The 27,650-nt window shown below is 37.2% G+C and overlaps 1 protein-coding gene across 6 annotated transcripts in view; it reads right to left on the bottom strand.

Moving 5' to 3' along the window:
- TANC2 (tetratricopeptide repeat, ankyrin repeat and coiled-coil containing 2) overlaps positions 1–27,650 on the bottom strand; it is a 487,927-nt gene that overhangs the window by 257,265 nt on the left and 203,012 nt on the right. The gene's annotated exons all lie outside the window — the stretch shown is intronic.

The raw sequence follows: 27,650 nt of genomic DNA, 5'->3' as shown, positions 1-27,650 counted from the left end.
TACTATTAGTAGTAGTAGTGATGACTGTAACAATAACTTATTGAGATATTACTGTACTTTTCTAAATGAATTATATGTATTAAATCATTTAATCTTCACATTTCTTATCTTACAAATAGCAAAAGTGAGGCACACAAAGATTAAGTTCTTGCTTGTCTATGGTTACAGAGTTAGTTAAGTAACAGAGACAATATTTAAGTCCAAGCAATCTGGTTCCTGAGCCTATGTTCTCAACCATTTCATCATCCTGCCAAGGAAACTGTGATTATTAAGTACAAATTGTCTAAATAGCTACTTAATATATTTTTCTCTTTAACAGCATCTAGCAGAATTATCTGATGACACAATGAGCACAGTCCCTTATTCTTGAGGAGTTTATAGTCTCACGGGGGAAATAAAAAAAATAAAGTTTAATTAAATCACAGTAAATTAAACTCTGTGATAAATATAATACAGGCCCCCCAAAAAGAGGATTCTGTAAAAAAGCAGGTACTGAATATTTCAGAATATATTTTGGTCATTATTTTCTTGATGATGCCAATTCTCCAGTCAGAGATGGTTTACACTTTACAACATTTGAAAAAAGTACCTTCTACTTAAGGTAGCCAGTGTGCACAGGGATTAAACAATGATTAAAACTGTGCCAGGAAATGAATGTCTAATAGCCAATGTATCCAAATTCCTAATCTGTATTCCTAACATGGCAAGCTGCACACAAATAATACACAAACACTGTATCTCTAGTTCCCCAGACTCTCTTAATTCTCAGCATTCTTTTAGCATTTTCACATTGGATTGTTTACATTTTCTGATTTGTTGATTATAAACTGTTTATTCTTATTTCAAGACTTAGAAATTTGTGCCATATTTAATCAAATAAACTCATGCTTTCTCTTTAACAGAGTTGTAAAAACAATGATTACCTTGGCCCAATTGCCAAAGCAAACCTGGCTATATTTTCATTTCTTAGTTCTTGAACGATTACCTGAATTTTTCATTTTTCTGAGGAATGTTAGAAAATAAGCAGCTGCTAAAAGCAGGGGCTGCAATTTGTCACAACAAATATTGAAAAAGGCACGGAAGCTCTTCCACATCCTTCCAAAACTGAGCTCCTAGCTGTGAGAATCAATGCCCACTACTTTTCAAGAATCAAAGCAACCACCTCTAGCTTATGTGCACTCATAGGGCAGTTTTTTTTGTTTTTTTTTTTTTTTTGAGATGGAGTCTCGCTCTGTCGCCCAGGCTGGAGTGCAGTGGCGTGATCTCGGCTTACTGCAAGCTCTGTCTCCTGGGTTCAGGCCATTCTCCTGCCTCCGTCTCCTGAGTAGCTGGGACTACAGGCGCCCTCCACCACGCCCGGCTAATTTTTTGTATTTTTTTTAGTAAAGATGGGGTGTCTCTGTGTTAGCCAGGATGGTCTCAATCTCCTGACCTCGTGATCCGCCCACCTTGGCCTCCCAAAGTGTTGGGATTACGGGCGTGAGCCACCGCGCCCGGCCCAGGGCAGTTGGTTTTAAGGCACTGCTCCATATTTATTAGTGCCCTTGAGCACAATAGAAGAGGGAAGAAACATAAGAAACAAGAGTTGCAAAATAGAGATAATTGTTGAAACTGGAGGATAGGGACATAGAAGTACCTTGGGTTATGTTTATTTATACTTCCCACAATAAAACTTTTTTGGGTTTGTCCAAGTGACTTTATTTGGACAATGCGATGTTAAGAGGAGAGGCTTGACATGTGCCTGTACGGTTTAACTTGTGTTCCTGTGCTCTGGTGATACACCAGGAGAAGCTCCTGGCTGATACCCCTTCAGCCTGAACCCAGAAATGATCACAGATGATGAGCTCAACTTGAATGCTAGAGCCATCCAGCCAATCTACAGCCCAAATCAGAGCCATTTCAACCAATACTTGCAAGTCCATGAGTTTTTTAAAGTGCTTATTTTTGGTTGCTGTAAGTTTTGGGGTGGTTTGTCATGTACTATTATTGTAGGCATTTAATTTTTAGGTATTTGACTCAAATACAACCATAACTTAATTAGCAGACTATGATAAAATTCTAGTGGCTTTTCTTACCATATATTTTCTGCTCAATCTAAGCATTCTCTTAGTCATTTTCCTACTCACTCACTACCATCTAGTTGTTATCTTATTCCAGATTCAATTCCATTTCCTATTCATCTACTGATCTCTTTCTAAAAATATAATTGGCAAATAATAAACTATTACCTATATAACATATACAATTCAATAAATTTTGGGGTTTTTTTTTTGAGACAGAGTCTCACTCTGTCACCCAGGCTGGAGTACAATGGCACAGTCATGGCTCACTGCAACCTCCACCCTCCTGGGTTCTAGCGATTCTCCCACCTCAGCCTCTTGAGTAGCTGGGACTACAGGTGTGTGCCACCATGCCCAGCTAATTTTTTGTATTTTTAGTAGAGATGGGGTTTCACCATGCTGGCCAGGCTGGTCTCAAATTCCTGACCTCAAACTCGGCCTCCTAAAGTGCTGGGATTACAGGTGTGAGCCACCGTGCCCGGCCGCAATTCAGTAAATTTTGATAAATGTATACATCTGGTAAAACTACCAAAATCAAGATACTGAACATTTTTATTACTCTCTGGAAGTCTGTTTGTATCCCTTTGCAGGCAAACTCACTCTCAACTCTAGTCCCAGGCAACCACTGATCTTTTCCCTTTTTTTTTTTTTTTTTTTGAGATGGAGTCTTGCTCTGTCGCCCAGGCTGGAGTTTAGCAGCATGATCTCGGCTCACTGCAAGCTCCGCCTCCTGGGTTCAGGCCATTCTCCTGCCTCAGCCTCCCGAGTAGCTGGGACTACAGGTGCCCACCACCACACCTGGCTAATTTTTTGTATTTTTTAGTAGAGACGGGGTTTCACTGTGTTAGCCACGATGGTCTCGATCTTCTGACCTCGTGATCCACCCGCCTCAGCCTCCCAAAGTGCTGGGATTACAGGCGTAAGCCACCGCAACCGGCCTTTTTTCTGTTATTTTAGTTTCTATTTTCTATAATCTTACATGAGCTTATATAAGTAATTAAATAGGTTATATAAGGAATTAAACAGTATGCATTCTTTTTAGTCTGGTTTCTTTCATTCAGCCTGTTTTACAGATCATCATGTTGTTGAGTTTATTAATAGTTTGCTCCTTTTCATAGCTGAGCAGCATTCCTTTGTATGGATACCACATTTTGTTGTTTCCCTGCTGATAAACATTGTATTGTTTCCAGTTTTTGGCTATTATGTGTAAAAGTGCTATTAATGTCCATGTAAAGTCTTTAAGTGGACATATATTTTAATTTCTCTTTGGAAAACACATAGGTATGTAATGGCTGAGTTATAAAGTTTATAATTTTAGCTTCATAAGAAATTGCCAGTTTCCAAAGTGACTGGTGACTTTATACTCTCCCAGGCTGTGCATGAGAGTCCTTGTTGCTCCATATCCTCACCAACACTTGGCAGTGAGAGCCTTTTTAATTTTAGTTATACTAATAAATACACAGTGGTATCTCATTCTGGTTTTAATTTGCAGTTTCCTGATAATGGCGTTGAATATCTTTTCACGTGTTTATTGACCACTCTTACATCTTCTTTTGTGAACAACTGTTCAAATATTTCATCCATTTTAAAACTTCAGTTGTCATAATAAAATGGTGGTTGTTTCAAGCCAAAAAAAAAATTCGGTTGTCTTCTTGTTAATTAGTAGTAAGGGTTAATTTATTTTGGATCAAGGGTGTCAGGTGTATGTACATTGATATTTTCTCCTATTTTATGGCTCCACTTTCCATTTTCTAAACACTGTATTTTGAAGAACAAAACTTTTAAATTTAGGTAAAGTCCAATTTTGTACATTTTTCTTTTATGACTCACATTTCTCATGTCCTATCCAAGAAATCTTTGCTTGCCCCAAGGTTGCAAAGATTCAGTCCTAGCTCTTACATTTAGGTCTAAATATTTTTTTTATTTTTTTTTTTGTGGAGACAGGGTCTCACTCTGTTGCCCAGTTAAGAGTGCAGTGGCACCAACATAGCTCATTGCAGCCTCAAACTACTGGGCTCCAGGAATCCTCTTGCCTTTGCCTCTTGAATAGCTGAGACTACAGGCACACAGCACTGCAGCTGGCTAATTCTTAAATTTTTTGTAGAGACAGGGTCTTGCTAGGTTGCCAGGGCTGGTCACAAACTCCTAGGCTTAAGCAATCCTTCAGCCTCAGCTAAACCTTAACTTTTGTGTATGGTATGAGGTAAGGGTCAATGTCCATTTCTCCACTTAATTTCCCTCACATTTTTGTTTAAAAATAAGTCCTTTAACTTTATTATTCTTTTGTAAAATTGCTTTAAACTTCGTTATTCTTTTGAAAAATTGCTTTGGGTATTCTAGGTCATTTGCATTTTCGTATTAGTTTGCAAATGTCTACAAATAGTTTTTTTCTTTGGATTATGTTCACTCAATTTGGGGAAATTGCTATTTTACCAATATTGGATCTTATAATCCACAAACATGAGAAATCTGTTGGTTGTCTTTAATTGGTCTTAACAGTGTTTATTTATAATTTTTAGTGTACAAGTCTTGCTCAAATTTTGCTAAATTTATCTCTGATAATTGTATGATATTGGATGCTGTTGTAAATTAAATTGTTTTTGGATTTAATTTTCCAATGGTTCTTTGCTTGAATATAGCAATACCATTCATTTTTATATAGTGACCTCACTGACCTTCTCTTCTGAACACATTTATATATGTAATTACATTTATATAAATGCAATTATAGAAATGTATATGACAGGTATTTGTGTTTATATATTGCTCTGCTAATATACAAACATATTTATGTAATGTAAAAGTAGTTAGAGTAGGAGAGGGGAATCTCCACATTCACTCTGGAATACTGACATATCAAAGCAGGTTACCAGGGACTTTATTTACAACAAATTTGGGAGAAATAATGATGATATGCTAAGGAATTAATTAGCTCTAGCATCAGGTTTCTTAAACCAGAAATGGAGATGGACAAAAATTACATTCTCAATTCTTCAAGCATGTCCCTAAATGTATACAGAAACTTTCTTTAATGTTCGTAGGAGCAACAATTTGGGGGGCCAACACTTTGAAACTTTGTGTTTTCCAACTTAATTCCAGGAAACAGATTTCAAGTTTCTCCAAGTGGGGATAAAGGTAGGTGGAGTGGAGGTAGTATAAGGCTGTAAGAAAATGAGGGTAACAAAAGAGCTGTAAAACTAGAAGTACTGTAAAGAACTGAAAGAGTATACCAGAAAAAGGCTTTACCTCACCCTGCATAGCTTTACTGCCAAGAGATGACTAAGTCAAATCAATTAATGTGGAAAATGATGCATCACTAAGACATTAATAGATGCCAAAGTCATGTCAAAAATCTGCCTTTGTCACTGGCAGTGACAGCATGGCAGCTGTCATGAAGGTCATAAGGAACCAACAAAAGACAATGGCACAAGTGGCTGTAGGGGAGGATGCTAAGGTAAAGGTGTTAACAACCCAGGCCAGTAAAAGAAAGAACTTGTAGAGTGGAATTATAGCAGCTACATTGTTCCAGGTGAAACAGTGTTCTTGTCATTTTTACTACCATCGGTGCTATGCTATTTTTCTCATAAAGCATAAGGAAGCCAGTTACATCACTTAATTTTTTTATATGAATAAGTCTGACTATTATTAAAAAATTTATTTTGTGTATGTATGTTCAAGCATGGAAGTCATACATATTCTTAGAGCAGTGTAATTATGTGAAAAGGGCATGAAGTGAAGATCACCCAAATATTAACAGGAAAAGTCTGTTTATTCAGCACTTGCTACAGCAGGGGAGTCAGCCACAATCACCTGCATTTGGCAGAGACTCAACGGCAGGCACAAGAATGGGAAAGTTTTATAATAGAAGAAAGGAAAGGCTTCAGATATGCCCTAACTGGAAGCACCTGGCTTGGAGAAGCTACAGGCAGGTTAACTAGAAACAGGGCATACCATGAGATTGATTAGGGGTGCATATTTGGCTTTCTCCAGTTGGTCTTAAGTTGGAAGCAAGGGCAAAAATTAGAGAGGTCATCAGTTAATAATCAAGCCCTGGCCATTTTGTCTTGATTGTTACAAGGGTTACTATTATCTTCTTGGACTGTCTGCTAGAGACAGTGGTCTCACTTATAGATAGCAGGTTGGCTTCTTGGGTTGGTTGCTGCAGACCAGAGGACAGAGTTCTATTTTTATGTATGGTCACTGTCTGTCTACACACTCAGTCTCTCAAAGGATAGTGTTAAGATAAACTTCACATATTTCTTTTTTTTCCTTGATTTTTGAGGATAAATGTGTTATATTTTGCTAACAGATATTTTCCTGAAATTCTCTTTGTTTTATAGACAATTATGTTCTCTAATTACATTTATTCCCTTTCCCTCACACTGATTGATCTTAGGTGGTGGATATGGCAGAATTCTGATCCAGTAAAGTTTTATGCACCTTCCTTCTGATATGCCATACACATTTACCTTGTATGTAGCCTCCCTTCCATGGAAGAAGATAATTTAGCAGAAATTTAAAACAATGAAAAATCAAAAACCATTAAAAGATATACCACTCCCTACCCTCCTAACCCCCAAGGTAGTGAAATTAGGTTATAAACACAGATTAAGAAGTCATAGTTGTAGTTGTTCAGGCTTATAAGCCTTTTTGCAGTGAATCAGAAAGTCTAAAGAGAAATTCTTAGTAGAGAGAACATATGTTATTTATATATATTTATAACGTACTAAGTTTCTTCTTTTTCCCTTCCTCTGAGTTCTTAGGTTCATTTCAGCACACATTAGTGAACACCTACTATGTTTCAGTGACTACATCACTATGGATACAGTAGCAAGCATAAAGGAGATGATGTATTAAATTATTTAAATGGGTGATTTTCATAATTTTAGTGTTTTTCTTGTTTGGATGTTTGAGAAGAAATGACTGAGGGACTGTGGTTATTAAAAGTTTTCATTAGAAAAATGCTGTGATGGCCAGGCGCGGTGGCTCACGCCTGTAATCCCAGTACCTTGGAAGGCCGAGGCGGGCAGATCACCTTGAGATCAGGAGTTCAAAACCAGCCTGGCCAACATGGTGAAACCCTGTCTACTAAAAATACAAAAAAATTAGTTGGGAATGGTGGCGGGCGCCTGTAATCCCAGCTACTCAGGAGGCTGAGGCAGGAGAATTGCTTGAACCTGAGAGGCGGGGGTAGAGAATGTGTCATTGCACTCCAGCCTGAGCAACAAGAGTGAAACTCCATCTCAAAAAAAAAAAAAAAAAAAAAAAAGAAAAGAAAAGAAAAGAAAGAAAAAGAAAAATGCTGTGATGACTCAGCTGTAGTTTAATTATTTCTTCTCTCCAGGGCAACCAGCATATAATCAGTGTCATTATAAAAAATGTTACTTGGTTAGGGACGAGATAAGGCATTTATTGTACTGGATAATTCACTGTATAGAATAAATTTTAACCAAGAAAATAAAATATCATTGCTCTGGTAAGGAACCAGAAAACAGCATCCATATTTTATGCCCTTCATTGTAATGGAAGTTTTACTTCTACACAAATGAATCCTAACCAATGCTCTTTCACTTTAAGACATGTAAAAGAAACTATGTAAAACAAATAATACCTTTAGATGTTAAGGGCAGCTTTCTGTTCCACAGTACCAAAGAGGATTTACATGGATTAATAGAAGAGTAAGTCTTTAATATGTAGATATACTAGGCATCTTGTGTTATAATACAAAAATGTATTATGTGCCTTTTGATACTCAGTTTTAATAAAACATTAATCATCAGATAACATTCATCAGATAACAACATTCCTTTCAAAAGTGGTTTGCAACAGAGCCAAGAAATAGAAATCTAGACTGTATTTTAAAGCTTGTGGCTCATAATCCTCTTCAAACACTTAAAGAAATTCTCCAGTTGTTTTGCATGACAGCTCTTATTCTCTATTAAAAATTTTTTTCTGGCAGCAATATAAACATCAGCTTCACCTACTCAGAATTATAATTTAACTACTGTGACTACTGTAGAAGGTAATATAAAAGCAGAAAATAATAATGCTGAGCCTACTTCAATGATCTAAGAAATACATTTGGGGCTGGGTGCGGTGGCTCATGCCTGTAATCCCAGCTCTTTGGGAGGCTGAGGCAGGGGGATCACATGAGGTCAGGAGTTCAAGATCAGCCTGGCCAACATGGTGAAACCCATCTCTACTAAAAATACAAAAATTAGCCAGGTGTGGTGGTGTGCGCCTGTAATCCCAGCTACTCGGGAGGCTGAGGCAGGGGACTGCTTGAACCTGGAAGGCGGAGAGTGCAGTGAGCCGAGATCGCACCACTGCACTCCAGCCTGGGCGAGGGAGCAAGATTCCATCTCGAAAAAAAAAAAAAAGAATAAAGAAATACATTTGGGACATTTGGATTTGTGGCTGGATGAAGTAGACTATATTCTCTATCCCACCCCACTCCCAATCTAATGCCAACAGACTGAGTAACACCAAATGGGAGATCAGAAGCAGAAAGGCAAATTTTTGAGCAATTCAGTATCATGCATAGTACCGTAACAACAATAGGCAAAACTTGTCAAAATTCTGATGCAAAATTCTAATTCCTTTGAGATTTAGTACCAAGTCCAAATAAGACAGTTTGCTCAAAGAAATGGATCTTGTGGTCCAACTCTAGAAGCCTGCTTGAAAAGGGAACTTCTTTGTATTACAAGTAATCAACTGGTTAATAATACCATTTCGATTTCAGAATATATAGAATTCTCCAGAATTTAATGGGGATTCTGTGTCCAAATAGGTGGCATTCTAAGAGTCTTTTAGAGCACAGTCTACTCCTGTATAGCTTCATTGTGAGCACAAAATAAAAAAATACTTTTACATACACTTTAGGATGTGTGTGCAATTTAAAAATACAAACGCTAGAATTTTTCCCCCAAAGGAAATAATGGCAGGGACTTTTCAGTAATTGAAGACCTTCCAGCTGAGGATAACTAATAACAACTGAACAAAATAATCTTTTTTCTTTTTTTTTTTTTTTAAATGGAATCTCGCTCTGTTGCTCGGCTCACTGCAAGCTCTGCCTCCCGGGTTCACGCCATTCTCCTGCCTGAGCCTCCCGAGTAGCTGGGACTACAGTCACCCACCACCACGCCCAGCTAACTTTTTTTTTTTTGTATTTTTAGTAGAGACGGGATTTCACCGTGTTAGCCAGGATGGTCTCAATCTCCTGACTCGTGATCTGCCCGCCTTGGCCTCCCAAAGTGCTGGTATTACAGGTGTGAGCCACCGTGCCCCGCCAATAAATTTTCTTTTTTTTTTTTGAGACAGAGTCTCGCTCTATCACCCAGGCTGGAGTGCAGTGGAGCGATCTCAGCTCACTGCAAGCGCTGCCTCCTGGGTTCACGCCATTCTCCTGCCTCAGCCTCCCGAGTAGCTGGGACTACAGGCGCCCGCCACCGCACCTGGCTAATTTTTTGTATTTTTAGTAGAGACAGGGTTTCACTGTGGTCTTGATCTTCTGATCTCGTGATCCGCCCGCCTCAGCCTCCCAAAGTGCTGGGATTACAGGCGTGAGCCTCCGCACCTGCCCTAAATTTTTAAAATTATTATTATTATTTTTTGAGATGGAGTCTCACTTTGTTGCCAGGCTGGAGTGCAGTAGTGGGATCTTGACTCACTGCAATCTCTGCCTCCCGGGTTCAAGTGATTCTCCTGCCTCAGCCTCCCAAGTAGCTGGGATTACAGGGGCGTGCCACCACACCCAACTAATTTTTGTATTTTTAGTAGAGATGGGGTTTCACCATGTTGGCCAGGATGGTCTCGATCTCCTGACCTCATGATCCAATCCCAAAGTGATGGGATTACAGGCATGAGCCACCATGCCCACACCATTTTTAAAATTCTTAAAGCATTAAAGAACTAACATGATGGTGATGAATCACCAAGACAGTATCAGCGAGAAGACAGAATTTAGAATGGAGGTACTGCCTAGAGAGAGCCACTTCAGCACCGGGAAGCCTCTGTTAACCAGGGAGAAATGACTGATCAGCTGGAGAGAGAGAGAAAAAATCATCATCCTAGCTTCAGATTATTTCTACAAATATTTCCAAATACTGAATCTAACATATACAAATAATTAGGGGCATGAAAATACGAAAGAACTAACATAAGTAATAGGCAACGGAAATAGTAAAGGTGAGGATTAGAGGACTATAGCTAATCTCACAAGATACTTCTTAACACTGTAAAAACAAGGTGTAAAAGGGTTAGTGTCTTTGGGAGGATGAGTGGTGGAGATGGAGGAAGGAAAGAGAAAGTTACAGGAACAGGAGTCATTTGATGACCATTTCCCCAACACCACTAGAGGTAACTGGTTGAGGAAACTCTCCTTTCTTTCCTTTTCAAAGCAACTTCACATTTAAATTGTTCAATCATGTATAATGATTCCTCCAGGTATAGCTAAATCATAATAGCTAAGAACAAATGATATTCCAAACAGTAGCATATATGTCTAAGCTAATAAAGGATCTAAATCAGGAACTCTTGATCTGAGACCCTCTGATAAATGCTGTTTGAGAAGTCTGCAAATCCTTTGAAACTGTATGTTTTAACAGTGAGTAAGGGATATTTTCATTCTCCTACTCTCCAACCCTTCCTTGCCACCTTCTAAAAAAAAGTAAGGAATCCCACTAAGCCATAGCAAAGGTTACAAACTCAAATATCTTCGGGACACAAGCAGTTTTAATGTATCTCACATGGCTAGGGGTAATGATTATATGACATGATAAAATATATGTTGAATTGCAGAATATAAATACAGCCTGAAGGCATTCTAATTTTTAAGTATGTGCTGGCTTACCAGTTTTTGGATACATTCTCTAGAATAATTTGTTTTAAAATTAAATATAAGTTGGAAGTTAAGATGGTGGTCTGAGATGTTTTTCATAGTTTCACATTTCTCACTGTGAAGGGTCCAGAGGACAGAAAAGTAGGAAGAATGGTCCCTTGCAGGTAGGTAGAAAAACCAGATCCATATTAAGCTATCAATGGCACGAGTCATTATTAACATGCAACTGGGGAAAAATAATGCCTAATTAGGGAAGCCACACAAAATTATATGAAATCATAGGACCTCATCTCTTGAAAAGTATGTGTTTCTCTACTTACCCTTCCTCATCCCCTCCACCTATCCTCTGAAACTACTGCCTTCTTTGATTTTTCTTTTTGAAGATATGAGAGTCTTGCTATGTTGCCTAAGCTGGTCTCAAACTCCTGGCCACAAACAATCCTTCTACTTTGGCCTCCCAAAATGTTGGGATTACAGGCATGGGCCATCGTATCTGGCCAGCTACTGCCTTTTAAAAATTAATTCACCTAGGGCATAAGTTAAAGAATCAATTTTTAGGGAATTTCTCTAGTTGCAGAGGGGAGTATTTAGATGCATAGCTTTAGGGTACAGAATGGGAGCTAGCAATAATGCAACTTAGTTAGAACACTCTAAATCTTTTTTTCTTTTCTTTTTTTTGAGACAGAGTCTCTATCACCCAGGCTGCAGCGCAGTGGTGCGATCTCAGCTCACTGCATCCTCTGCTTCCTGGACTCAAGTGATTCTCCTGCCTCAGCCTCCTGAGTAGCTGGAATCACAGGGGTGAGCCACTGTGCCAGGCCTGAACACTCTAAATCTTTGATTCTTATTAATTTTGGTTTGTTCAGACTAGTTTTCACATAAAACTATTACACTGGGCAAACAAACCTAAATGTTTTATTTATTTATTTTTTGGAAACCCAGACAGTGGGCAGAATGTATGTAAGTGCAGTTTTCTATAGAGTTAATTAATACATTTCATCAGTTTTTTAAACAGGCATGTGACCATAAAAATTAAGAACCACTGAACTAAAGATAAAGCAAAAATTAAGCCAGTTTAAAAATGAAATAAACTAAGTTAGAAAACAAAAGAAAACAACATTCACTGTACTGTACCCATCAATGAACAGATTGTCATGTAAATGCCACCAACCCAACCACATTTGCTGAAATTTTATACTTGTAGAATATATAATATAATTACATTTTTTCATTATATTATCATTTTTGAGTATTTACTATGTGCTAAGCCCATTACTTACTTAGGTAATATTTAATTCTCATGACAATGCTATGAGGTAGGTATTATTACCTCTATTTCACAGATGAGGAACCTGAGACTAAGGAGGTTAAGTAGCTTATACAAATGTACAGAGTTCAAACTTAGGTCAAAGTTAGTTTCTAACCATTAACCAATGGTTCTTGAATTTTACTGTGTGCACAAGAATTACATCTATGGCATAGTGTCAATGAATGGCACTGGAATTCCCACTACCAGAATGCTTTCTTTCTCCATTCATAATTATTTTCCCTCTCCCTCCTTCCTTCTTGTATTCTCTCCACTCACCTAAGCTTCTGTCTCCTTTTTTTCTCTTTCTTATTCCTGTCCCTTTAACTGCACTGCAGACCTACCAGTAGTGCTTATGGGCACCATTCTTAGCCCCACTGGAACACATAAACCCTATGTTTCAACCAAACCCTTACAACTCAAACATATTCCCCATATATATGTATCTGATGAGAAAAGAAGCTTTTGTAGCTTCTGCATGGGGCTGTGGAGATCTAACACTGTTATGGGTAGAAGTGGTATACCTAAAGACGCCAGCTTTGACTTCTTATAGGGTTCTTCTCCATTAATGAGAAATTCAACCAATGGGACAAGTTTTAATATTCTCAACATTACTGTTCTGAGCTCCACATTCAAACCTAAGGCAGTGAGTTCAATGGTTTTCTTTTGCAGTTAGAATCTTAAATTCTCTGACCTTTCTTTCAGAGCTCAGGACTCCTAGCAGAAGCTAATAAAGAATATAAGTTTTATAGAAATCTATGTTTCTATGATTAAGTGATTTTCTATTTGCCTTTGTTCCTTTATATGCTTCCTAAAAACAGTAAGCAAATTTGTCTTAGTATTTAATAATACTACATAACTTAGACATACACAGATAAATGTAAAAAAAGTCCTCCAAACAATCTCTATCTCTCTCTCTCTCTCTGTGCTATCTAGGAATACAATTTTTATGACATTACAAACTCTTCCTTTTGCATTAAAGAATTCATTAGTTTGGCACTTTGGTAGGGAAACAGGGTTTCAAATGCTTACATTATAATCTTCCATCACAACTTCCTACTCTTCTGATTCTCTCCCATTGGAAATTGGAATCACTGTAGAGACGGGATATACAGAGTGGAAAGTATTCACTTTTTAGCAACTCTTGCACTAGTGTTTCCTGGCATACATAACTGCCCCCAGTCTACAAGGGGTACTACATGCACATCAATGTATGATGATGACTATTTGGCTTAAATGGGATGCAATATTTGACCAGCTCAAGAACCTTCAGTGCTTGAGTGAAATTTCTAAGACTGATATTTCTTACTGAAATGTTCCTTTGGGTTTTAAACTGAGGTTTCTACTGTTTGCTTTCAACACACATATGTTTGAGATACAAAATATGGTAGAGATCCACTACTTCCACAGTGTTATATTTCCATATTATTCCCTTATTGGCTTGGATTTCCTCATCAATAGCACAATTCATTCAAATGTGGAAAGAAAGGCATTGATACACTGATCAGAGTAAGGAAAGTAATACCATATCATCAAAAGTCATGTTTATCTAAATGACATATTTATTCTCTGTTGGTTTCCAAATCTGGGATGTTTTCTAGAAGTTGCACAATAAATAATATGATGTAATTACCTAGGCTTAAAAGAAAAGCACCATTCTAGGAAGAAGTAATCTACTGCAGTGTAGCAGTACAGATTGGGTAATGGGAAAGACCTATAGACAGTTATAAGAAGGGCAGCAGGGAGCTTTTAAAATGAAAAGGCTAGAATATCAGTAGCACTATGGAACTTTTCTGTTGGAAGACAAGGATGAACAATTCATGCTTCCAGGCAATGGAATGGCACATATCAAATACGCAGAAATATAGAGAAGACACACTAAACCAGGTATCTCCAATATGAAAGCTTTTTGGGAATAAACTAGAACTTTGTCAAGTGCATTTCTTTTTTTTTTTTTTTTAAATAGGGTCTCACTCTGTTGCCCAGGCTGGAATGCAGTGGTGCTATCATAGCTCACTGCAACCCCAAACTCCTGGGCTCAAGCGTTCCTCCTGCCTCAGCCTCCCAAGTAGCTCAGACTACAGCCACCATGCCTGGCTAATTTTTATTTTTCTAGAGGGGGAGGTCTCGGTATGTTGCCCAGGCTGGACTCAAAACTCCAGGCCTTAAGCGATTCTCTCACCTCAGCCTCTCAAAGTGTTGGAATTACAGGTGTGAGCCATTGCACCTGGCCAGACAGTGCATTCTGATGGTTAATTTTATTTGTCAACCTGACTGGGCTAAGAGAGAGCCAGTAAAACAACATTTCTGGTGAGTGAGGGTGTTTCTAGGGGAGATTAGCATTTAAGTTGGTAGACCAAGTAAAGAAGATCATCTTCACCAATGTGAATGGACATTGTTCAATCTGCTGAGGGTCTGAATAGAAGAAAAAAGTAGACGAAGGGTGAATTTGCTTTCTCTGCTTGAGCTGTGATATCTATCTTCTCTTGCTCTTGGACATTGGTGCTCCTGGTTCTCAGCCCTCTGGATTCAGACTGAGACTTACACCATGGTTCTCAAGCCTTTGGTTTTGGAATGGATTACTATACCACCAGCTTTCCTGGGCTTCCAGGTTGCAGGTGGCAGTTCTTGGAACTTTATGGCCCTCATAATTGCCTGAGACAATCCCTCATAATAAATGTCTTTCTCTATATCTTTATCTATAACCTATTGGTTCTGTTTCTCCAGAGAACCCTGACTAATACATTCACTGCTTCATTTAAAACTTATAATTAATGCAATTATAGCTTCAGTTTCCTTTATATTTACTGTGATGTGTTTTGGCTTTTATATAAAAGTATATTGACTAAAAATATGTAATATACTTCATGCCACTTTCATAAGGTCTGGGTTTAGAAAAATCTCTCATGGTGCCATATTAAGATTTTGATGCTGGCCGGGCACAGTGGCTCACACCTGTAATCCCAGTATTTTGGGAGGCTGAGGTGGGAGGGTTGTTTGAGCCCAGGAGGTCGAGGCTGCAGTAAGCTATGATCACACCACTATACTCCACCCTGACCAACAAAGCGAGATCCTGTCTCTTACAAAAAAAAAAAAGCTGCTGATGCTGCAGCTAAGATTTGCTAATTTATCTCCCAGTACTGATTTGTTTTTCTTGATCAACACAGAAAGGAATGTTCAAGAACAAAAGTAACTTACCACCCATTTGTACTGTATCTTTCCCTACTATTTAAAAAATTTTCAAAGTAGAACATTATTCCTCTCATCAATATGTAGCCAGTCTTTAAACAGCCAAATGTATTTATGCCAAAAAACAAACATGTATGATATACATTATAGAAAATTACTATACCCAGTTACTATCTTGGACTATATTTACTGATTTAAGACAGATATCCTTAGAATAGGATTTCCTAAACTAGGATCCAGGGAACTGAGATTTGGTTTGTGCTAAATGAGCTACACTAAACTACAAGGTCTATGAATACAGGATTCTGTTCAGCTTTTTCATCACTGCATCCCTTGTGTTCAGACCAATGCCTACTACTATAGTCCTCAACAAATATTAAATATTAAACAAATATTAAATATTTCCTTTCAAAGAAGGAAAATATCAGAATAAAAGGTAGTGGTAAAGATTAGAGATGTATAATAGTATATAGTAAGTTACTTTCTTCCGTAACACTCCGGCTTAAAATCCTACATCATCCAATTGTACCAATCACTGCCCTTCCTTCTTGTAGTTTCTCTAGACTTTAGGTCAGACCACTCATTCTTTGAAGATTATAGCTATTGGTTTACTCTCACACTCTCCAACAGTATTATAATAACAATTTTTCTATTCACACAGATGATCTTCTGGCCTCAGTTTGTTGACCTCCTCCCCTCCGGTGATCTCATTCTCCAATCCTCTTTCAGTCACCCACTCCCATAGTTATATTCTTAACACTGTCATCACTAATGACTACAAACTGTCCATAACCCTAATCTTAAACGCCTCTGACAACCACTTGATATTTCTAGCTCATTTCTTTGAGCCTATTGGTATCTAAAACCCACTGAATCTACACAAGTTCACTGTCCTTCACCCCTCATGTTCTCATTTCCTCTCCTGCTTGGCTTAGATTTCACAGTCATCACCATAATCACTCCTCTGCAAATACCCTCAACTCCCTTGGTCCTCTTTAATCTTCTCATTCCAATCTGGCCAAACCCTAACTCTGGTTAAGGTCCAATTCTTCACCTAATGTGTATCTCCAGTATACAGTTCCAGTACAGTTAAACGTGTTTGCTAACAAGTCCCTCGTTAAATTAACAACCACTAACGTTAAGTGGGACATTAGTACTGCCCAGCAATCCTACTACATTTCCCTAATCCATTCACTCTCGGAACACATTCCATGGCTTCTTCTCTTTCTTCAAACCTCAATATTTCTTTCCTCATCCTCACTTTCAGCTGGTTACATCACTCTCCATTTAATTTAGGAAATAAAAACAATCAGAAGAGGCTTTCTACCAGCTCATGTCACCATATCTACCTACTTACCTGCTGCATCTGTTCCCATAAGATAACCTTTTTTCTAGTTAGTTCACTCCTTTCCATAGTCAACACCTTCACTTTTGCTTTTTATCTCATTTGTTACCTACTCGAGCTGTGTTATTTCAGCATTTCTCACCTTTCTTCTGCATCATCAATTTCCCCTCTATACCAGAGCACAGCATTCTAGTTTATTTAAAATAAACTGAAATTTATTCTAGTTTAGAAAATCCTTGCTTGTCTCATAGTCTCCTACAGCTGCTTCCCTACTGCTTTGTTCCCTTTCATCACAGAATTCTTTGAAAGAGCAGTTTATACTCACTGATTACAATTACTCTTTCCCATTCACTTTTAAACCCTCAATTTTTTTTTTTCAGACAGGGTCTTGTTCTGTCACCCAGGCTGTAGTGCAGTGACACAATCATACTTCACTGCAGCCTCAAACTCCTGGGTTCAAGTGATCCTCCTGCCTCAGCCTTCCAAGTAGCTGGAACTACGAGCACATGCCACCATGTCTGGCTTTTTATTTTTATTTTGTAGAGTTGAGGTCTTGCTATATTGCCCATACTGGTCTCCAACTCCTGGCCTCGAATGATCCTCCCGTCTTGGCCTCCCAAAGTGCTGCAATTATAAGCATGAGCCACTGCGCCCCGCCTGCAATCAAATTTCTGCCATCAAGATTCTACCAAAGTGGCTTGTCAAGATTGCCAGTAACCTGCAGGTTGCAATTTTAATAGTGTCAATGGAAAGTCTCAATGAAAAGGTGACATTTTAGCAAAGATCTTAAAAAAGGCAAGGGAACAGGGTAGGGCTAGTATTAAAAATATTTAACAACTGGGACAGCATGGGCACCTACTAATCAGTGGATGTACACTTGAGCAGGGTCTTAGAGGTCATCAAAGTAAATCTGGTGATGACAGCAGAGTCATCAATATATACATGTCCTTAAAAGATGTGGGCCTGAATGAGAATACCAACAAAGTGAGCACAGAGAAGATATCTATGGTCCAGGTCTTAGAATATTCCAACTTTTAGAAGTGGGAGAAGAAAAGGAAGTAGCAAAATAGACTATGAAAATGATGCCCGAGAATTAGGAAGAAAACAAGAATAATGTGATAACTTGGAGGTCACAGAATAAGTGCGTTGGGGAAGAGGGAGTGAGTAACTGTGTTAAGTGTTGCAGGTAAGTTAAATAAAATGAGAACTGGAAACAAGCATTAGATTTAGCAAAGCAGAGAGAAGAAAGTGACTGCAACAAATGGAAAAACACAAAGCTGTTCAGAGTATATGGAATCTACCTATTTTATTTTAGTTTATTTTAGACATGGTCACACTCTGTCACCCAGGCTGGAGTGCAGTGGCTTGATCTCGGCTCACTGCAACCTCTGTTTCCTGGGTTCAAGCGATCCTCCCGCCTCAACCCCCCAGGTACTGGGACCACAGGTGCACACCACCACGCCTAGCTATTTTTTTGTATTTTTAGTAGAAATGGGGTTTTGCCACGTTGCCCAGGCTGGTATACATTTTCTTTCACAATGGTTATGAAGAAAACTTTTATGTTTTGAGAAAACTCATTAAAGGATGAGGCTTCAACTGCACTGTCAGGTACCAAGCAAGCCTATCCATCCTTTTTAGTTTGGCAAGCCTTACCACTCCTCTACATCCTTTTCAGTCATAATACATCTGGGTGAGGAGACACAGTTAACATGTGAACAAAATCAAATATACAATGCTTTTCTATACAAGACAGACTATAAAAGCCAAAAATATTTGAGGATGACCACGGGGGGTTAAAGTGATAGAAAAGACTTCTGAAGGAGATGTGAAGAGACAAACACACACAAATTAAAAAAAAGCCAAAAGCAATACTCATCAAAAATATGTAGTATTGGTGAAAGTTCTGAGGAAAATATTTTGATACATTTCTGGAAGAAATGTACCAGAGGGAAATCTAGTAATATAAAGATTTAAGATTTTGAATAATCCTGGATTTCTATCAATTCCATTTGAAGGAATTCATTCTAAGGAAATAACGGTAGATATGAACAATCATTTAGCAATTAGTATGTTCACTGAAGCACCTTTATAACAACAAGAAATTAAAACAATTTAAATGTTCAGCAACAGTATATTGGTTCTTAAAAATTATGTTACATTTATATAATGAAACGCCCTACCAGGAGAAAAAATGATGGAATAGTTCTTAAGGTAAAAACGCATACAACATAATTTTAAAACGTCAATTTCAAAACATGATATATACAATATCACCTTAAGTTTTTAAAACTATTTTTTAATTTTGTGTAGTGATGGGGTCTTACTATGTTGCCAAGGCTAGCCTTGAACTCCTGGCCTCAAGCAATGCTCCTACCTCAGCTTCCCAAAGCAATGGGATTACAGGCATGAGCCACTGTGCCCAGTCTATCGCCTTTACTTTAAAAGTACATATTATGGACTGAATGTTTGTGTCTCCCCCAAATTTATTTGTAGAAACCCTAATTCCCAGTGTGGCTGTATTTGGAGAAAGTAATTAATGTTAAACGAGGTCATAAGTGTGCAGCCCTGATCCAAATAGGATTAGTGTCCCTATAAGAAGAGAAACCTCTCTGCTCTCATTCTCCCTCCCTCTCCTGACATGCATGCACAGAGGAAAAGCATGTGAGGACACAGTGAGAAGGCAGTTATCTGCAAGCCAGGAAAAATGCCCTCACCAAAAACTGATTCAGCCAGAACCTTGATCTTGAACTTCTAGCCTCCAGAACTATATGAACATTAGTTTGTTGTTTAAGCCACCCAATCTATGGTATTCTGTTATGGCAGCTTGAGCAGATGAATAAAATACAGCCATTTCTCGGTATCTGCAAGAGACTAATTTCAGGACCCCCCTCCCAATCCCATACCAAAATCTGTGGATCCTCAAGCTCCTTATATACAAAATGACGTAGTATTTGCATATACCCTACGTATATCCTCCCGTATATTTGAAATCATTTCTAGGTTACTTACAATACCAAATGCAATGTAAATGCTATGTAAATAGCTATTATACCATTATTGTTTGTATTAGTTTTTACTCTTGTATTATTTTTTTGTGTGTGAATTTTTTAAATCTGTAGTTGGTTGAACCTGTGGATGTAGAACCTGTGGATATGGAAGGCCAACTGTATGTAAAAAGATTGCTAGGCTATATTCCAAAATATTAACAATGGCTTTCTGATTAGTGGGGTCATGGATTATGTATATTTTCTTATTTTAGCTTAGTTGATATTTTATATAATTAATATGGATAACTTTTTAAATAAGAGCTAAAAATATTTTCAAAAGACAGTGAAAACATTCTTCAGAATACTTCCTGACAGTACTTATGTTTCCAATAGAAACTAGACACTTATGTTTATTTTAAACCAAGAGAACTAAGATCATAACTTCTTCAATGGCTCCCAATAATCCCCATCCCTTCTGTAATCACGACCTTTTGTAATTCCCTCCACTTGAGTGAGTCTTGAGTGTGAGTTGGACCTACTGGCTTGCTTCTAATGAAGAGAATATGGCAAAAAGTGATAGAATGTCACTTCCACGATTAGGTTATAAAAACTGTCACTGTCTTGCTGGTACCCTTTCTACCTCTTGCTTGCTTGCTCTCATGAAACAAGGTGCCATGTTGTGAGCTGCCCTACGGAGAGGCCCACATAGCAAGGAACTGAGGGTGGCCTTTGGGTGAAAACCAGTGAGGAATAGAGGCCCTCAGTTCAACAGTCCATGAAGATCTGAATCCTTCTAATAACTATGTGTATAAACACAAAAGAGGATCCTTCCCTAGTTGAGCTTCAAGATGACTATAGCCTCAGCTGTCACCTTGATTGCAACCTGTGAGAGCCACAGAACCCTGCTATGCTGCATTTGGATTCCTGACACATAGAAACTGAGATAACAACTGCTGTTTTAAGCTATTACATTTTATGGTAATTTGTTATGTAACAATAGATAACTAATACAAATACCTACTCTGAAGAGCACTCAATAAACAGAATTTAACCAACACTTCCTGCAAGTCTTACAAATTTAAATGTGATAATTTATAACTTCTAGATAAGAAAAAACAAAAAGACTAAGAGGATTTTAAGTGACTTAGAGGTAAAGGATGGCAGTGGAAACATCAGATACAGAATTCCAGCTTCTTGCGTGTCAAAACCCAAGTCAAGAGTACCTTTCTGTCCCTTCTTTGCTCCCACAGAATTCTTCCTGAACACTGAGCTGCAGGAACATATGTTCTGCTTAAGAAACACATTTTTTTTCCAAGAAATAAATGTATAATAGTACATACATGTGAGAAATATGTTGTTAGCAATAACTGATCTTCCAGGCATTGTGCTAAGTAAATTATAGGTACTATCTTATTTAACTATCACAAACACCTTATGGAGTGAGTGATATTACTATCTTCATTTTATAGATAAGGAACCAGAGTAGATTAGAGAGATTAAATATAAGTCACCAGCTAATAAAGTAGCACAGCCAGAACTGAACTCAAGCTTCTCTGTTCCCAAGCCTGAACTAGACACCACTATGAAAAACTGACCCCATTAAAAATAAACACACATACACACAACACAACTTGGTATGTATATATAGACTGCATGTAAAGATGCCCAATAACTACAGTATACATGAAATTTTATTCTTTGTGAAGCATTCATTAAAAAAAAGATATGATAACTTTACCTATAATATCCTTAGATAAAAGGCAGTAAAAAGTCAATATAAAACACTATGAGGCCAGGTATGGTAGCTCACTCCTGTAATCCCATCACTTTGGGAGGCTGAGGTGGGAGGACTGCTTGAGCCCTGGAGGTGGAGGCTGCAGTGAGCCCAGATCCTGCCACCGCACTCCAGCCTGGGTGGCAGAGTATGACTCTGTCTCAAAAATAAATAAATAAATAAATATATTTTATATTTTTATTTTACATATTTTATGTATTTATGTATGTTTATATTTTTATTTTACACATTTTAATGTGTCATATCTTTACAACCTTCCTGCGATACAGGTAATATTATCATCACCATTTTACAGAGGGAAATTAAGAAATTAACAAATCATGGTTAAGTAATTTGCCCCAAAGTCACGCAAGTAGTAAGTAGCAGAACTGGTGTATGAACACAGGCAGTCTGGCTCTAAACCACTGGCATTTTACTCTAAACCAGAACATTTTACTTCTTCAAAAGCTGGAAGTTAAAGTGGTTTTACAGTTAATGAAAATATTGCCCCTTTGGATATCTAACTAAATCATGGATCTAAACACCACATTCAGAAGCCAAGCCTTCAGATTTTATGATGTAAAACACCTTAGAAAAGTTATCTAAAAGTTAGTGTGATGAGATTATCAACCTTCTAAATGCTGGGGCACAGAAAATCATACCCCAAAATATGGTCCCTTGACATGAGGAACTAAAGAAGCAGCCTCAAGGGCTTTCTGGCCTCCCCTCCCACTTCCTGTCTCAATCTTCTGCCTCTCCCAAAGCATAGGATGAGGCTGTTCTCCGAAGTTCCCTTATCTACCTAGAAACTGGACCCACCAAAAAGGAACACAATTGTCCCTGATCCCCTCCCTAAAATTTCATTAACTACAGAAGATTAAAACTCACATCACAAACAATGAAAAACTAAAGATCAGGAAAACAACTAAAAATGTTCAAAGTAGGGTGGGCATGGTGGCTCACGCACTTTGGGAGGCCGGGTGGGAGAATCTCTTGAGGCCAGGAGTTCAAAACCAGCCTACGCAAAATTGTGAGACCCTGTCTCTACAAAAATAAAAATTAAACAGGTGTGGTGGCATGAGTCTGTAGTCCCAGCTATTCAGGGGGCTGAGGTAGAAGGCTGCTTGAGCCCAGGAGTTGGAGGTTGCAGTATGCCTAGGCAACATAGGGAGATCTCATCTCTATTTAAAGAGAGAGAGAGAAAAAAGAACTTACATGGATAGGAAAGTGTGGGGAAGAAAAGCCATTTATATTCATATTCTAGTTCTTACGCTTATTTCCATAACCAGTAATAAGGCAGTATCTCATACTACTAATACACAACTTATTTCTGTTTCATTTGTCTCCTAATCTCTACTTTAGACTTCATATCCTGATAGGTCAATCCCATAGTTCTATTATTTCCTTTTTCATTCTCCTCTCAAGTCTATCCACTATACAACTTTTAGCTTTTTGTTCTTGTTGTTCTAATAATTAACAGGCTTTTTTTTTTTTTTCCATTTCAACCTTTACAATAGCATTTCTTCTTTCTTTTTATTTGGTGCAAGGGAGGTTACCAACTGTTTTGAGAACCTGTGATTGGAAAAAGTACATATGTACATGTAGCAAGTTTTTACTTATCATTTTGAAGGGTTAAGACTCCCCCCAAAGCTCATCAATTTTACTCAGGTTAAAAATTCTGTTTCATACTTACTGTATTTACAATAAAGCAGAATACAAACACAATATAACAAAAGATATGAAACAGGAGGAAAAGGCTCTTGGTACTCATAGGACAATGCAAAATCACACAGATTTGATGTACAAACACATAGTTTGTAGCAAAACCAAAGAAGCATGGTTAATTATTTAGGATAAAGATAACATTTTATAATGTTCTTGCAAATTTTTTAAATGGAAGAAAGAAAATGAAAAAAAAATCATCCTTTGATTTTAATGGAAATGACCATGACTATACAGGAGTTGGGAAAAGACAGTTCAAGGAACTACTCACTTTAAATAAAACACTTTGTTTACAATGGCTTGTACTTATACCATAGAATGTACAATACAGATAAAAAATCCAAATGAAAAAAATTTTTACAGGTGCAGAATATATACAAATATGAATATGCACTAACTATAATCAAACTGTTTTCTCTTTTTGAGTTTTAAATATATGCTAATTTTGTTGTCACCTTAAATAACACTGTCCTTTGAAAGACACTACCGTTTTTTAAGAGATTTAAAAGAATCCATATAAAAAGATTAATCTCAAATTCCTCTGAATATATTTGGTGTTGATAAAAGCCTGCCTATTTCAAGACTGGTCTGGGCTTTGGCCCTTAACCTTTCATGCACATGTAGTCAAAAGTCCTATAAAATTGTCAACTTGGCCTACCATTAACTGTGTCAAAGGTCACTTCTATACTTGAAATTTTATATTATAATGTGAAACAGAAACACTTAAAAAACTAAAATAAAAACAATATCACCATCATTAGTGTCATCAGATTACTGAAAATTTTCAATAGAAGTTCATTGTAGAAATTTTAGAAAATGCAGAAAAGTATAATGATGATGATGATGAGTAACAGAAAGGGTGCTAATGTCTTGTTTATTTTGCCTGAGCTAAGCATGTGGCATATATATTATATTTCACTTAATCTCTGTAACAATCCTATGAGATGATAGGTGTTTTTTTTTTTTTTTTTTAAAGACAGGTCTATTTTTATCAGTCACACAGCTAGTAGGTGGAAGAGAAAAAAATTAAACCTAGATCTAACTCCAGAACATAAGCTCTTATTCACTAATACATGCTGCCCAAGAAAGAAAATTAAAACCACCTGTAATGCCACCAACCAGATATAACCTCTGCTAACTAACATTATCTCACAACAATCCTACTCTAACTTTCCAATAATTCAGTCTCCCCTCCTTAGGCAACCAGTGGTACGGTTTGGTGTACTCTTCTAGAATTTTTTTCCTATGAATATATCTATATAATGTATCTATATAAAAGCATAATTTGTTAAATTATAGAAATTTAACATTATTATAGAAATAATGTTGCTGTGACAGGAGACTGTGGAACGGAAAAGTTAAGTGACACGCTCAAGACCATAAGATTCATCAGAGAAAAATCACAACTGAAATGCAACAGGACACATTTAACAAAAAATGACCCTAAACCTTTAAGTATTTTTTTTTATTAAGACCTTGTCTTATGTCTTAGGATCATCTCTACAAAAATAATAAAATCAACTAACATTTATGAGCACTGACTATGAGCCAAGCATTCTTCTAAGTGCTTTATATATACTAAACTGATTTAAAATTATCATCTCTATTTTTACAGATGAAGGAACAGGTAGAAAGGTTAAGTGACTTGCTCCAAATCACACACCTAATAAGTAATACTGTAGATAGAAAAGTGATAGAGTGTAGGATGAATCTATTTTCTTATTTTGGAAATTGCTTTATTGAAATCACTAACAGTTGGTTACACTTTTTCATAAAAATAGAATATGACTCTATCTCATACTTAACTGAATTTTCTGCTTTTAAATCTAAGGACAGTAAGGAATGCTCATGGAATTTTCACAGTAACAGGATTAGAGGGCAATATATTTTTGGACTATATTGTGTCCACTTCAAGAGTCGAACAATAAATCCTGCTTGTGACCCTAGACAAATCGCTTGAATTCTCTAGATCTTAGTTTCCCCACTGTGAGACAATTAACACACACAATTCCCGGAACATCCCCTTTATTCTGGTAGTTTACTTAACACCATCGATTATCTCCACAGTTGTAGCTGCAGAACCAAAACATACTGTTTGCTTGTATTTTTCCCACGTTTTTTGCACACAACAAATGTAACTTGAGGAAGAGTAAACCTTTAATTAGATACTATAGAAGATAATGCTATATAATGAATCACTCAATTTAATATTCCAGCTCAACAGCTATACTCCAGAGTAGCTTTCCCTACACTTTTGGACTTAACCATCAGCGAATTGGTTTGGTTTGATCCACAATTTCCTTTTACACGTAGGACAACACAGAAAAGTTAGACATGGGTACACAGATGTCAGGTACAAAAAGACATACCAAGAAAAATATATAAGTCCATTTCTCAGACACAAAAGCTTTATTCTTCCAACCTAAAATATAGGTACCAAAAGGTTTAAGTTTAAATAACACAGAAACAACACTGGCAGTTACTCCCCAGATATCAATAGTGGTAGAAGGAACCCCATAGACCTTCAGCATTGTTCACTGAACCACTGAACAATGACTGTACAGTGAGCAGCCTGCAGCAGCCCTGTAACCCAATTGGTTCTCAAAGCGTAGAATCTCAAATAGCAGCTTCAGCATGATCTGAAATTTTATTAGAAATGCAAATTCTTGACCCACTCCAGACCTACTGAGTACGAAATTCTGGGGGCCCACCAATCTGCAATTGGACAAATCTTCCAGGTAATTCTGAAGTAAGTTAAAATTTGAAAACCACTGCTCTAACCTTCAGTTTGTGATTGTTGCCTCTGGGAGACAAAGTATTTTCCTAAATTTTCAGGTGATAATGAGTAAAGCAGGCAGACAAGAAGGTATCAGAACACTAGTAGCCTTAACTGTATTACTCTGTATGAATGTACAATAAAATATCATCAGTGGTGTTAGTATATGCTATGTGAAAGAAATTCAAAAATTAAGTATTATTTCACTTTATAATACTAAAATTTGCATGAAAAAATGCAAAATCTTTTTGTTTTGTGAGTATACTCATCAATTCATTTGGTTATTGTTAATTTTTGGTACTATGTAGAGATAATAGCTTCAACCCTCAGGTTACCATTCTTAACTTGGTAGAAACTAATTTTCAGAGCATCTAATAACTTCATTAGAAAAGAGCAAATCACTATAAAGTTTCTATGCTTTAAAATTGTTTCAGATAAGAAAAGGACTTTTTTAGCAGCACTTTGATATTGTGTTTTAGTTTCTTCCTTGCTTTCTAAAAATCATAACCGAGCTTTAGTTTAATTCTAATTCAACAAAGAATTCATGCCTGTGGAAAATATACATAAATAATCACCTGAATAAGACTTTAGCTTTAGATTAGATTAAGGATGTCAGATGGGCAATCAGGAAGTGAAAGATTAGGCCCCCCATGACAGTCATTCTGACTTGCAAATCTGGAAAAGAAAAGGCCTCTGATAGGGTTTTCCTTCTAAAACTCAAGAAAGGGATAGAAAATTAGCACACTTATTTTACTTTATAACACTAAAATTTGCATGAAGAAATGCAAAGTACAATATTCGATTGCCCAAGAAGCGCGACAATACCTCAAAACATGAAAGATTCTTCTAATCATGTGCTATAGCACCATTTAAAGAACTATTTTGTTCCTTTTGGAAACAGAAAAGCTGGTTCCTAATACAAAACTGTGATTGATTTAGAAAAGAATGCTTATCTAGAAGAGTGGATGAAGCCGTTTCAATACCCGGAAGGAAAGCAAAATCCCCAAGGTCTTTCAATATTCAAAATTGACTCATAAAATGAAACGTCTCTCATTTTATGAGGTTTGGCCCAAATTTTCTCCTACTGTTTTGTTTTTTGTTTTACTATGTCTTATCTGGCTCCAAAGGTATATTATACTGACATTTCAGATCACAGATACTGATACCTTCCCCAGAACTAGGTATCATTTTACTCTGCTGACCCCTCATGCTGTAAATATGTAGTAGTTGTATTCACTGTGGTTTAACATCAATTTTAATGAGCAGGAATAAACAAAAGACCTAAAACCAAGTCTTCCAAGGTCCTTTACTAATGCTCTAATCTGTATACTCAGCTAGAGCTGTGAACATTTCTGACACAGCTCTATAGACTCACTGTAGAGAGAGTGTAAAGGATGTTGCCAGGCAACTCATCTAAGTTTGAAAGAATCTAAGCATTGATAATGAGTCTCTCTCAGTTTGGCTCCCACACAAGAAGGGTTTTAGTGAACTCTCACATGTGTTTACAGGCCATTCACAAGAGGTATTTCTAAAAGTAAGTATCTGTATCCAAAAGGAGTCCATCTCGGAAACCTATATTTCTTTTCTAATTCAAGTTTAATGTTTCCAGCATTGCAAGTATTTTCTACAATCACCCAGAAATCCAACAGGAA

This window comes from Pongo pygmaeus, chromosome 19 (assembly GCF_028885625.2).
Source record: "Pongo pygmaeus isolate AG05252 chromosome 19, NHGRI_mPonPyg2-v2.0_pri, whole genome shotgun sequence".
NCBI classification, from domain to species: domain Eukaryota; kingdom Metazoa; phylum Chordata; class Mammalia; order Primates; family Hominidae; genus Pongo; species Pongo pygmaeus.
This window is presented reverse-complemented; position numbering and strand designations above follow the sequence as displayed.